At 42.3% G+C, this 13,900-nt stretch overlaps 1 protein-coding gene across 1 annotated transcript in view; it reads right to left on the bottom strand.

Annotated features, from left to right (window-relative positions):
* LOC143766498 (uncharacterized) overlaps window positions 1-13,900 on the bottom strand; it is an 831,863-nt gene that overhangs the window by 290,327 nt on the left and 527,636 nt on the right. The window lies entirely within an intron of this gene.

Genomic DNA, 13,900 nt, shown 5'->3' with positions numbered 1-13,900 from the left:
TCGGTGATACTGATATCACTTGAGTATCTGGGTGCTTGGAAATACTCGGTTCGCATTAGCCGTTGCATGGATTTGAAGTTTGAATCCCCACTCTGCATGTTTGGTGTCTGTTACACAGCCAATAAACATGCAGGGATTGCCTGCCAGTCACTGTAATGCTTTAGCCATCTCAGTAGTGGCATTACTATTATTGGCTGGCCGTATTATATAATTATAATCAGGGGTTATAAAAGAACAGGTGCCACCATGCTCAGCACATTGACGCCATTGCACAGCACAGGGACAGTTTTTATTGGAGGAAGAGAGTGATTGTACAGGCCTATGTGTGCACAGTATAACGAATCGGAGTCCTTTAGTGTTGTTACTGGTGCTGAAGTTGAACCATCATATTAAGTCATTGTAAGGATGAATCTTGTGCCTTGTTGTTTTTACCAGATGCATTCTTCATTTAGCCTAGTGAGGGACAGTTTCATGAGCATGGTGATTGGCGGCTGAATACAGGGGCCTAGTGCTTTGCAGTCCATTGCTAAATATATAGCAGCAGCAGTTAACCATATTCCTTTCTTTTTTTTTTTGGGGGGGGGGGGGGGGTGAAAAAATAGACTATAGTGTTATCCATAGAATATCTCTTGCTTTTTGCAGCATTTCAGTGGTTTATAACACTCCAAATAAGCATTGAGAATTTTTTTTTCTGGATTGACTTTGTCATCCATACACTTTTAGGCTACGTTCACATTTGCGTTCTGCGCCGCAGCGTCGCCGCATGCGTCATGCGCCCCTATAGTTAACATGGGGGCGCATGGACATGCGTTGCACTTGCGTTTTGTGACGCATGCGTCACTGTGGTGCATGCGTCAGGGCGCAGAGGACGCAGCAAGTTGCAGTTTTTTCTGCGCCCAAAACCATGCAAAAGTGGACGCATGCGTCACAAAACGCTGCGTTGTGCATGCGTTGCCGACGCTGCGGCGCACAACGCAAATGTGAACGTAGCCATACATGCTTTGTGCTACATTATGATGATGTTAAACTAAAAAAAACGCGTTGACTGCTGCAGGCGACCAATTTTTATTATTTTTTTTTAAATATAAACTTGGTTTCTAGAGACCTAGCAATTAGAAAATTTTTAACGCTTGACTTAAGGGACAGAGCAGTGGAGGTACTAATGATGGTGCATGTAGATGCCAAGGATGTGGGACAGATGTGACTACGCCTGTTGCTGAAGTTTAAGAACCGTGCCCATCTACATCACATAGGTTCCTGTCCCACTTTTGCAGGAAGGTAAGGTACACCACTTCTGAAGACAGAACAGTGTGAACTAGTGGTTGGTTGGGTAGCAGATAATGCTTGTAGCATGCTGATCCTCCCATTTTGAGTCCCAGGATTTTAGTGATCCCACACTAGGACACTCCGTGAAGCTCTTTACAACATAATTTCTGGATTGTGGCCTCTCGACCTGCATATTCCAAGAGGGACAAGAGGACATTCTGTTTAATGATGCACAAAACTTAGAGCACCCACACTTTGTCTAAGGAGGAAGATGATGATGAAGCACAGTTGTTGACGAGTCAGGTTGTTGTTAAGTCACCAAGTCAGGAGGACCAAGATGCAGTGGTGAATGGCAAAGTAAGTGACCCAGGGTGGCATGCCCAGCGAAGCCAGAAGCGCTGAGGGGGATAGATCGACCGTACTGAAACAGGCATAAAGAGGTAGTGAGGTGACCAGAGGGAGAAGGCAGGCAACTGTTCCATAGAGTACCAGCACTCCTGAATTTATCCATCAAAGAGTTAGGAGTTCCCCAGTCTGGGAATTTTTTAAAGCGAATTCTGAGACCTAACCATTAAGCGTCTAACCACCATTAGCATGATTAGGCACCTGTCATCTAAGCACCTGACGCCTGGGTCTATAATTGGTGCAAGCGGGTGACACCACTGCCTCTTCTCCTGCACTAGGTGCTTCCCAATTTCCTGTCTATGACACTGGTGCAGATGCCTCCTGCCCTGCACCTGTCCTTGAACATTATGATGCACAATCATTAGGTTAGGCAATTCCAAATCATTGTCCCAGTACAGCGTTCAGCCAGATTTGCCAGAGCCTCTGGTCAAGGTATGCTGTGTCAGTGCCCATTTCCCCAAGTCTGCTGCAGCAGTGCATGCAAGTGCCAGCTTACCGACTGATATGACGTGACCACGCGCTGAAAATCCGCTGCACATATGGGTAGCGATTTGTGAGAAGAAAAGGCTAGTTGTGCAATACGAGCTGCAACACGCCCTTTGGTACTGTGCCTAAATCGTGGGCATGGATGTCTGTCATTTGTGTGATTCTCTAAGACTGAGGAGTCCACAAAGATGGTGAGCCGCGATGACGCCATAGTTCGTGCAACGATCCCACTTCTGTGCCTACTTAAACAGTCGCTGAAAATTAAACGTGAAGCTATGCATGCTGAGGAGGTGGACATGGTAGAATACATGAGACGGAGATACTACCTAGCTCAGCCTCATTTAATCAGATCAGCGCGCATTGGATAGCAATGAAGAGGAGGAACAGGATCTAGTTGCTAGCACAACATAATCTAGTACCCACACAAGCTTCGTCCTGTCTCTCCTATGTGGATATGATGGGGAGTTAGAGATGGAGAGTAATCATCATGGTAGAGACAGGGAAGTGTTGGCTGTAGTGAGCTTGGCATATATGGCCAATTTTATGTAGTGCTGCCTTTGCTCTGACCCTCGCGTTATATTTACCTTGGCCAAAAAAGAGCGACAATGAACATGCAAGGATTGTCTGACTTGCACTGTAATGCTGCAGCCAGCTTTGTTGTGGTATTACAGTGATTGGCTGCACAGCATCATTAGATCTATAAGAGACCTGGCGTCGCCCTGCTCGGCGCATTCAGCTCCGGACTCAGCAAGTGTAGGGAGAGCTGCTGCTGAGATAGGGTCAGATTCAATCTTTTATTAGTGTGGGTCTACTAGTGTTCAATCCACAAATCCTGATAAACCAACAGTACTTTTTAGGGCTAATTCGGGGGTATATAGATTGAAGTGGTAGGTAGGCAGGGGAGTATATGTGCACATATCCACATCAGTGCAAAATATGCAGGCACTGTATGTGAGTATATAGATCACACTGCATACATCAAAAGGTTCTATTACTGTCTGCTGCTGCGTATTTTATATATACCTAGCTACAGGTATTCGTGGGTAGGATTTTATTTTTGCACCTTATACCTGCTAATTTTATTTCAAAACAATACATTTTTTCTACATTTATTTGCTTGGTCACACTGCAGACTACAGCCAGGTCATTTTAATACAAAAGCGTGAAAATCTAACAATTTAAAATGGTTTTTTTTTGTCCCAGGCATCAGAGAGTACGCAGAAAATTATGGCCTTTTTTTTTTGCACTATAGTATTTTTTGGAGTGTCTTACATCATTTTTGGACACAATTTTGCTAACCCAAAAAATCTTTATCTGGTCCAAAAATATTTAGCTACATTTCTTATATTTATCACTGTGATTTGTACGCCAAACGCATCGCATATCATTGCGCTAAATATTTTACTATTTTAGTACTCCAATTTTTGTTTTAGTGTCAGTCTACTTATTGACACAATTTTGGTGGGCCCCCAAAAAAATCAAGGCCACATTTTGATCAGTCTGTTATCTCCGTCAGACGCCCAGTTTATCTGTGGTCTACAAATACTTGCTTTTCAGGCATACATTCTACTTTTTTGTCTGTCTGCCACCCTTAGTCTATACAGTATTTTGGTGTAAAAATGTTTTTTAAAACTCCAGGCCACATATTGAAACAGTCTGTTATCTCCGTCCGACGTCTGGTCTATCTGTGGTCTACAAATACTTGTTTTTCAGGCATACATTCCACTTTTTTGTCTGTGTGCTACCCTTGGTCTATACAGTATTTTGTGGTAAAAAAAAAAAAATTTGAACCACTCCAGGCCACATATTGAAACAGTCTGATATCTCTGTCAGACGCCTGGTCTATCTGTGGTCTACAAATACTTGCTTTTGAGGCATACATTCCACTTTTTTGTTTAAATCATGTTTATTGAAGCAAATAAACAATACAGAAATGAAATAAAGTAGAAACATAATCAGTCTAACTAATAGAATACAGTCCACATTTCTGTCATAAAGTTAATGTCCCAACAATTTCAAGGTTTTATTGGCCAATGCCAATATTATCTATTTTCCAATTTAATAATGTTAGTTGTTATTGTAGTAAGCAATCATCGGAAAAACTATTCGTAACTCCAAATGCTAAATTACATGTATTGATAGTAGATATCACATGTAAGATGAGAAGATTTTGAAGGAAGGGAAGATAATGAAAAGAGGAAAGAAGAGAAAAAGAAAAGAATAGAGATAAGGACACGAAGGTATATTATGGGTAATTGGGTACGGTGGAGCTGGATTCCCTCCCTCGGGTGGACCCCATCCCCGACCATCGACGGAGAAGATGATAAACTGTTAAAATTGGTTTCAGATCATGGAAGCAGGTGAAATAAGATAAACAGTGTTCAGAATGTAAAGACATCTGGAGCTATTCCAAATATAGATCAGGGTCTAGATAGCCATATGTCTACTTCTGGAGTTTCTCTGAATGCAATTCATGGAGCCCAGGTATTGTAGAATTTTGTAGGATCCCCAGTAGTCTGATTTATAAATTGCTCCATTCTATAAATATCGTTGAGTTCCACAACAAATTCAGAACATGAGGGGAATTTTTCTTGTTTCCAATACCGGGGAATCAAGTTCCTAGTAGCTGTGAGGAAATGTCTGAGGAGATTCTTTTTAAACCCAGATATCGACAAGTCACATAAGGACAAGAGGGCTAGTTCTGCTGTGGGCCGGACCTTACAAATAGATAGTTTATTGTAGAGATCAAAGATTGACATCCACAATTTCTTTATGGGCGGGCAATCCCACCAGATGTGGACATATGTTCCCTTTTCCTCTGCGCATCTCCAGCAAGTATCTGGAATCACCGGGAACATAGTATGTATCAAGGAAGGGCATCTATACCACCTCGACAAGATCTTATAGCTCCTCTGCTGCGACACAGAGGACAACAAGGTCCTAAAAGTAAATAATAGGATCTTGTCCCTCTCCTCTTGAGATAGAGATATCCCCAAATCGTTCTCCCATTTCGAAAAAAATATTGGAAAATTGTGCGTTGGGGTTTGACCCCTTTGGAAAAGATTATATAGTAAAGAGACCGTTTGAACCGGAGGTTCCCCAGCAATACAAAGTTTCTCGAAAGGGGTCAATGCTCTTACAATATTGTTTTGTTTAGATGTCATGTTTATGAAATTTTTAAATTGTTCATAGAAGAACCAAGTACCCGTAGGAGGCTCCTCCCCTTGATATATTTCATGTAGAGGTTTGATACCAGTCTCACTTAAGTAATCATATATTATGGACCTTGAGGCTCTACATTTGTTCAGGTACTTCTCCCTGTGAAGCCCTGCAGGAAAATTAGGGTTATTGTATATTGGGGTAAGTGGTCCCAGGGATGTTGAGGTTTGTAGGCACCTGCCGCTCTGCCAGATAAATAAGATCATGTTTCTAGTCATAAAGGGTAGGCAATGCCCCCCTCCCTTCCCTCCCTCGTGTTCCATAATGTTATTTGAGGATCACCTCCAAAAGGATGTCCCTGGTGTTATGTGCCCTCTTTCCTCCCTTATCCTTAATGAAGGGTATAAACGTGTTTGAACTATGTGGGTTAATGTTTCTGGCCAGAAGTTTACCGCTTTTATTTCCATATTGGTAAAAGCGGTTCCGGAGCCTTTCTCTAAGGCATTGAGATTTTTGGTCCAGTATGGCAAGCAACTTTTGCCTTGCAGTAGATAGGTGTGCGAATGTAACCGCATTAAGATCTCGCTTATGTCTGGTCTCAGTCTACCAACCTACCCGTGCCCTCCGCTCTGCTAATGACCTCAGGTTAGCATCCTCAATAATCAGAACCTCCCACTCCCGTCTCCAAGACTTTACACGTGCGGCGCCGATTCTTTGGAATGCACTACCTAGGTTAATACAATTAATCCCCAATCCCCACAGTTTTAAGCGTGCCCTAAAAACTCATTTGTTCAGATTGGCCTACCGCCTCAACGCATTAACCTAATTATCCCTGTGTGGCCTATTAATAAAAAAACAACAACATAATCACGTTCCTCCATCATGTTCTCATACACTTTATGCAGTTAATAGCCTCTGTGTCTGTACTGTTACATACTTAGGCAGTTAACTGGTTCATGCAGCTTTACATGAACACCCGAGCCTTACACTATGGCTGGTCCAAATAACTAAAGCAATTGTTACCATCCACCTCTCGTGTCTCCCCTTTTCCTCATAGATTGTAAGCTTGCGAGCAGGGCCCTCATTCCTACTGGTATCTGTTTTGAACTGTGATTTCTGTTATGCTGTAATGTCTATTGTCTGTATAAGTCCCCTCTATAAGTTGTAAAGCGCTGCGGAATATGTTGGCGCTATATAAATAAAATTATTATTATTATTATTATATATTATTATTATGTTGTGTTTCTAATTTATGGATTTGATCTGATAATTTAATTATTTCTGCAATTCTCTCTCTTTTTAAGCGTGCACCATGCGAAATAAGTACACCCCTTATTACGCTTTTTAAGGCTTCCCATTTCATAGGAGGAGATGTGGAGTCCCTATTGTGATCTATTATAAAGTTAGAGATCGTTTTTACAACGTCAGATTTACATAAAATGTCTTGGAGTAAATTCTCATTTAAACGCCATGAGAAGCCCGATTTTGTACTTGGATGTAACAGAATTGAAAAAGATATTGGGGCATGGTCTGACCATAGAATCGAGCCCACCTCGGCTTCCACTGGTAGATCTAGTAAGTTATGTGAGATAAAGAAATAGTCTATTCTACTATATGTGTTATGTACTTGTGAAAAAAAACTATAATCCCTAGGGTCAGGGTGAAGAACTCTCCATATGTCCACCAATCTCATAACAAACATCTGTTTCCTTATTCGACTAATGGAAGAGTATGAAGTCTTACCGGAGGAGACGTCCACTGCAGGATTCACGGGGATGTTGAAGTCACCTCCCAATATAACAGGAGAAGAGCCAGCGAACTCCCCGAGGCGTCTCTTACACTCTGCCCCAAAGTTCTGCTGTCCTTGATTCGTAAAATATACATTAGCTATGATAACTGACGTGCAACGCAGGAAATTTTTAGGAAAACATATCTACCATCTGGGTCTATTTAAGGAACCCAACACCTCAGGCATGACATTTTTGTGAAAAGCTATCGATACCCCCTTGGACTTAGCATATGGATTGGAACTATGATACCATTTGGGATAATATTTTGAAAGACATGGTGGGATAACTCCAGTTTTGAAATGGGTCTCTTGAAGCATTAAAACCAAGATTTGCTGTTTATGGCTTGTGAATAGAAACTGTCTTCGCTTTTCAGGAACATTTAGCCCCTTGACATTGAAGGGGCAAAACTTTATTTTATCCATGATCTAGATATGTCAGGGTACAACAAACTTTCAAAAATCCACCCGAAGAAGGGACCCATAGAATTAAAAAGTATGGAAGTGTGAGGAGAGATAAGACAAGGAGGAAAAGGAAAGAGAAGAGGAGCGTAGAGTAGAGAGGAAGAGAAGCGATGAAGGAAAAGAACATAGCAATAGTTACAATGGAGCCGTTGCTCAATAATTTTTGCATCGTTGAAGTAGATTTTGGTAGCGTACTACCCGGGAACCCCATCAGGAGAAAGGAAGCCTAGAGTGAGCTATAAACCCCCCTCCCCCATCCCAGATAATCATGAGTAATTGTATATAGAAATTTGTCAATACTACTAATTGAAAATATAACAGAGAAATACCAGGTGATTAACTATTTGTGCAGATACTACAGTACAAGGCCAAGACTGTTATTCATGTAATACGAAATGGCGGTATAATCGTCTATGCGTAAAAAGGGTTTATAACCTAATCGAATGGGTCATAGTAATCTTATCTAGGTTGGTACATCTCCCTTAGGGAAGTAAAAAAAGAAAAAGGGGGAGGCGAAGGGGGGGGGGGTTAGGGAGATGATCTACTGCAAAACTATAACCCCCTATGACCTATACTATCCGCATTTGAGAAACTATAAACATGAAAAGGAAGTGCAAACAAAGTTAAACTATGTAATGATTGCAGAACATCTATGTTATATAAAACATAAAAAGAAGAAAAAAACAGGCTGTATGAAACCTCTATGTGAAGCCAGATCTATCTGTGATCAAGGTTCACACAACAGGGAATATAAACAAAAGGAAGGAGCCCTCATTTCGGATCAGATGAAGCTCGCTTGTTGTCACGTTTTTTGGTGTGCTGAACTTTAAGCCATTTTGGTGGGGCTTCTGGGAGCATCAGACTCAAGGGCCACTCAGGGAGATCCATCAGAGGGAGTTCGAAAGTACCTAGAAAATTGGACAGTTCGCCCATCCGTCTGAAAGAAGCTGTTTTGCCTCCCTTGAAAGCTGTTAATTGGAAGGGGAACCCCCATCCGTATGGGATGTTTTTCTTTTTGAGTTCAGCTAATAGTGGTTTCAGAGCTCTATGCAGTAGCAGTGTACGTCTGGACAGATCTGAAAGAATTAATATTTGACGGCCCTCAAATCGGACAGGCTCTTTTTTCCTTGAGGCCATCATTATGGCTTCCTTAATTCTATAGTAATGAATTCTGCATATGACATCACGAGGACGAGTATCGGAAGTGGATTTGGGGCCCAAAGAGCTTTGGATCCTGTTGAACTCAATAGAATTACCCTCCTTGTCATCTAGCAGATCCAGAAAGATTTTCTGCACTGTATGATCTAGATCAGAAAGACCAATAGATTCTGGTAGACCTCGTATGCGAATATTATTTCGCCTATTGCGGTTTTCAAGGTCTTCCATGCCGGATGAGATCTCCTCCAGCTTAAGGGTAGGGTCTATTAAAATGTCTCTGTGTGCCTGTAGTTCTCGAGAAATATCTTCCTGAGTTTTTTCCACGTCTTCAATTCGTGTGGTAAATTCCATCTGTAAGTTGTGGATTTCTTGCTTATATGAATTTTCAAGTCTACAAGCAAATCCTTCAAGATCTTTTTTTGTGGGGAGAGCTTTTATATACAGGTCCTTCTCAAAAAATTAGCATATAGTGTTAAATTTCATTATTTACCATAATGTAATGATTACAATTAAACTTTCATATATTATAGATTCATTATCCACCAACTGAAATTTGTCAGGTCTTTTATTGTTTTAATACTGATGATTTTGGCATACAACTCCTGATAACCCAAAAAACCTGTCTCAATAAATTAGCATATTTCACCCGACCAATCAAATAAAAGTGTTTTTTAATACCAAACAAAAAAACCATCAAATAATAATGTTCAGTTATGCACTCAATACTTGGTCGGGAATCCTTTGGCAGAAATGACTGCTTCAATGTGGCGTGGCATGGAGGCAATCAGCCTGTGACACTGCTGAGATGTTATGGAGGCCCAGGATGCTTCAATAGCGGCCTTAAGCTCATCCAGAGTGTTGGGTCTTGCGTCTCTCAACTTTCTCTTCACAATATCCCACAGATTCTCTATGGGGTTCAGGTCAGGAGAGTTGGCAGGCCAATTGAGCACAGTAATACCATGGTCAGTAAACCATTTACCAGTGGTTTTGGCACTGTGAGCAGGTGCCAGGTCGTGCTGAAAAATGAAATTTTCATCTCCATAAAGCATTTCAGCCGATGGAAGCATGAAGTGCTCCAAAATCTCCTGATAGCTAGCTGCATTGACCCTGCCCTTGATGAAAAACAGTGGACCAACACCAGCAGCTGACATGGCACCCCACACCATCACTGACTGTGGGTACTTGACACTGGACTTCAGGCATTTTGGCATTTCCTTCTCCCCAGTCTTCCTCCAGACTCTGGCACCTTGATTTCCGAATGACATGCAAAATTTGCTTTCATCAGAAAAAAGTACTTGGGACCACTTAGCAACAGTCCAGTGCTGCTTCTCTGTAGCCCATTTCCTGCACACGCCTGTGCACGGTGGCTCTGGATGTTTCCACACCAGACTCAGTCCACTGCTTCCTCAGGTTCCCCAAGGTCTGGAATCGGTCCTTCTCCACAATCTTCCTCAGGGTCCGGTCACCTCTTCTCGTTGTACAGCGTTTTCTGCCACATTGTTTCCGTCCAACAGACTTACCATTGAGGTGCCTTGATACAGCACTCTGGGAACAGCCTATTTGTTGAGAAATTTCTTTCTGGGTCTTACCCTCTTGCTTGAGGGTGTCAATGATGGCCTTCTTGACATCTGTCAGGTCGCTAGTCTTACCCATGATGGGGGTTTTGAGTAATGAACCAGGCAGGGAGTTTTTAAAAGCCTCAGGTATCTTTTGCATGTGTTTAGAGTTAATTAGTTGATTCAGAAGATTAGGGTAATAGGTCATTTAGAGAACCTTTTCTTGATATGCTAATTTATTGAGACAGGTTTTTTGGGTTATCAGGAGTTGTATGCCAAAATCATCAGTATTAAAACAATAAAAGACCTGACAAATTTCAGTTGGTGGATAATGAATCTATAATATATGAAAGTTTAATTGTAATCATTACATTATGGTAAATAATGAAATTTAACACTATATGCTAATTTTTTGAGAAGGACCTGTACTTGATTAATTCTACAATATTCATTTCCTCCATATCCGTGTTGTCCTCCTCATAGTCATCAGCAAGCCAACCACGTGTACCCGTTGACTCCTTAGGCCGGCCTCACACTAGCGAGTTTTACGGACGTATGAGCGCATAAACTACGTCCGTAAAATTCGCATTACACACGGCCCAATGAATCTCTATGTCCCAGCTCCTATCTGCCGTATATTACGCATCCGTAATATACAGTCTTGTACGGCCGTAGAAAATCGCAGCATGCTGCGTTTGTCACCGTATTGCGCAAAAAAATCGCCAATGAAAGTCTATGGGGGCGAGAAAAATACGGATTCCACACGGACCAGCAGTGTGACTTGCGAGAAATACTCAGCGGTGTTAGTGAAAAGCCGGTAATTCAATTGCCGGCTTTTCATTTCTCCTTCACAAACCCGACAGGATATGAGACATGGTTTACATACAGTAAACCATCTCATATCCCTTTTTTTTTTGGCATATTCCACACTACTAATGTTAGTAGTGTGTATGTGCAAAATTTGGGTGCTGTAGCTGCTAAAATAAAGGGTTAAATGGTGGAAAAAATTGGCGTGGGCTCCCGCGCAATTTTCTCCGCCAGAGTGGTAAAGCCAGTGACTGAGGGCAGATATTAATAGCCAGGAGAGGGTCCATGGTTATTGGGGCCCCCCCCCCCAGCTACAAACATCTGCCCCCAGCCACCCCAGAAAAGGCACATCTGGAAGATGTGCCTATTCTGGCACTTGGCCACTCTCTTCCCACTCCCGTGTAGCGGTGGGATATGGGGTAATGAAGGGTTAATGTCACCTTGCTATTGTAAGGTGACATTAAGCCAGATTAATAATGGAGAGGCGTCAATTATGTCACCTATCCATTATTAATCCAATTGTATGAAAGGGTTAAAAAAACACACACACTATTAAAAAGTATTTTAATGAAATAAACACACAGGTTGTTTTAATATTTTATTGCTCTCTCAATCCACCTGAAGACCCTCGCTCTGAAAAATAATAAACCAACAATATACATACCTTCTGATGATCTGTCACGTCCCACGAAGTAAATCCATCTGAAGGGGTTAAATCATTTTACAGGCAGGAGCTGTGCTAAAGCACTCGCTCGTGCCTGTAAACCCCGGGTACTGAAAGGAAAGCTGGGTGATCTGTACTTACATTGAGTCGCGGTGAGGCGCCCTCTGCTGGATGTCCTCATGAACTGGAGCCTTGGAAAAGTTCCCACGCTCGAGTTCATATGAGTTCATCCAGCAGAGGGCGCCTCAACGCGACTTAATGTAAGTACAGATCACCCAGCTTTAACATTAGTAGTGTGGAATATGCAAAAAAAAGGGGATATGAGATGGTTTACTGTATGTAAACCATGTCTCATATCCTGTCGGGTTTGGGAAGGAGAAATGAGAAGCCGGCAATTGAATTACCGGCTTTTCACATATATCGCGCTGAATTAAATATAAATACAGAATATATATATGTGTCTCAATGACATATATATACTAGATTGTGGCCCGATTCTAATGCATCGGGTATTCTAGAATATGCATGTCCCCGTAGTATATGGACAATGATGATTCCAGAATTTGCGGCAGACTGTGCCCGTCGCTGATTGGTCGAGGCAACCTTTATGACATCATCGTCGCCATGGCAACCATTATGACATCTACGTCGATACTGTGCCTGTCGCTGATTGGTCGAGGCAAATTCGCGGCAGACTGTGCCCGTCGCTGATTGGTCGAGGCAACCTTTATGACATCATCGTCGCCATGGCAACCATTATGACATCTACGTCGATACTGTGCCCGTCGCTGATTGGTCGAGGCAACCTTTATGACATCATCGTCGCCATGCTGTGCCCGTCGCTGATTGGTCGAGGCCTGGCAGCCTCGACCAATCAGAGACACGGGATTTCCAGGACAGACAGACAGACAGAAAAACCCTTAGACAATTATATATATACTAGATTGTGGCCCGATTCTAATGCATCGGGTATTCTAGAGTATGCATGTCCCCGTAGTATATGGACAATGATGATTCCAGAATTCGCGGCAGACTGTGCCCATCGCTGATTGGTCGAGGCAACCTTTATGACATCATCGTCGCCATGGCACCCATTATGACATCTACGTCGATACTGTTCCCGTCGCTGATTGGTCGAGGCCTGGAGGCCTCGACCAATCAGACGCGGGATTTCCAATATGACATCATCGTCGCCATGCTGTGCCCGTCGCTGATTGGTTGAGGCCTGGCGGCCTGGACCAATCAGAGACGCGGGATTTCCAGGACAGACAGACAGAAAGACAGACAGACAGACGGAAAAACCCTTAGACAATTTATATATATATATATATATATATATATATATATATATATATATATATATATATATACTGTATATATGTTTTAACGAACATTTGAGACATTTGAGCGCATAAATCAATTAGATGTCGGTTTTACAAGCCTGCGAGAAAATATCGCAGTACGGATGCCATACGGATTACATACGGAGGATGCCATGCGCAAAATATGCTGACACACCCTGCCTATGGATGACATACGGCCCACTATTTTGGGGACTTTTCTGCGTATTACGACCGTAAAAAACGGACCGTATTTACATACGCTGAGTGTGAGGCCGGCCTTAGATGAGAATGTTCTCGATTAGTAGAAGGCGTCATTGTGGACCTTGTGTGTCTAGACTGAGGAGTTGGGTTTAGATAGCGTTTCATATCCTCTGAAGTGGTCTCCCCAGTTAAGTTTGCCTTCTGTTCAGGGATCCATCTGGTTTTACCCATAGATGTCTGCAGTTAATATTGTGTATCTATAATTTTGATGGGATATGGGGGAGTGGAGCAATCACTCCATGGAGTCTAGCCACTCATCAGGAAGCCCATCTCGGATCAAGTTCCTGTATGTCTCAGTATTGGGGGCACGCACAGAGTCCTGCAAGACGGTCCACAAAAAGATATTATTGTGGGAATAATATAAATCTGGTGTAAATCTGGTGTTATTTAAGGATTCGCCACAAGATGTCACCAGAATCCCCTTAATGCTTATTCCAGTGTCTTTATATAAAATCACACAGTTTAGTAGACACTGGGAAATCCAGAGAATAAAATTGACAGTAATTTGTGCGGTATAAGATTCGTGCCACAATAGCCCAGCACA

This window comes from Ranitomeya variabilis, chromosome 4 (genome assembly GCF_051348905.1).
Source record: "Ranitomeya variabilis isolate aRanVar5 chromosome 4, aRanVar5.hap1, whole genome shotgun sequence".
NCBI lineage: Eukaryota > Metazoa > Chordata > Amphibia > Anura > Dendrobatidae > Ranitomeya > Ranitomeya variabilis.
The sequence above is the reverse complement of the archived record's forward strand: the minus strand, read 5'-3'. Positions and strand labels throughout refer to the sequence as shown.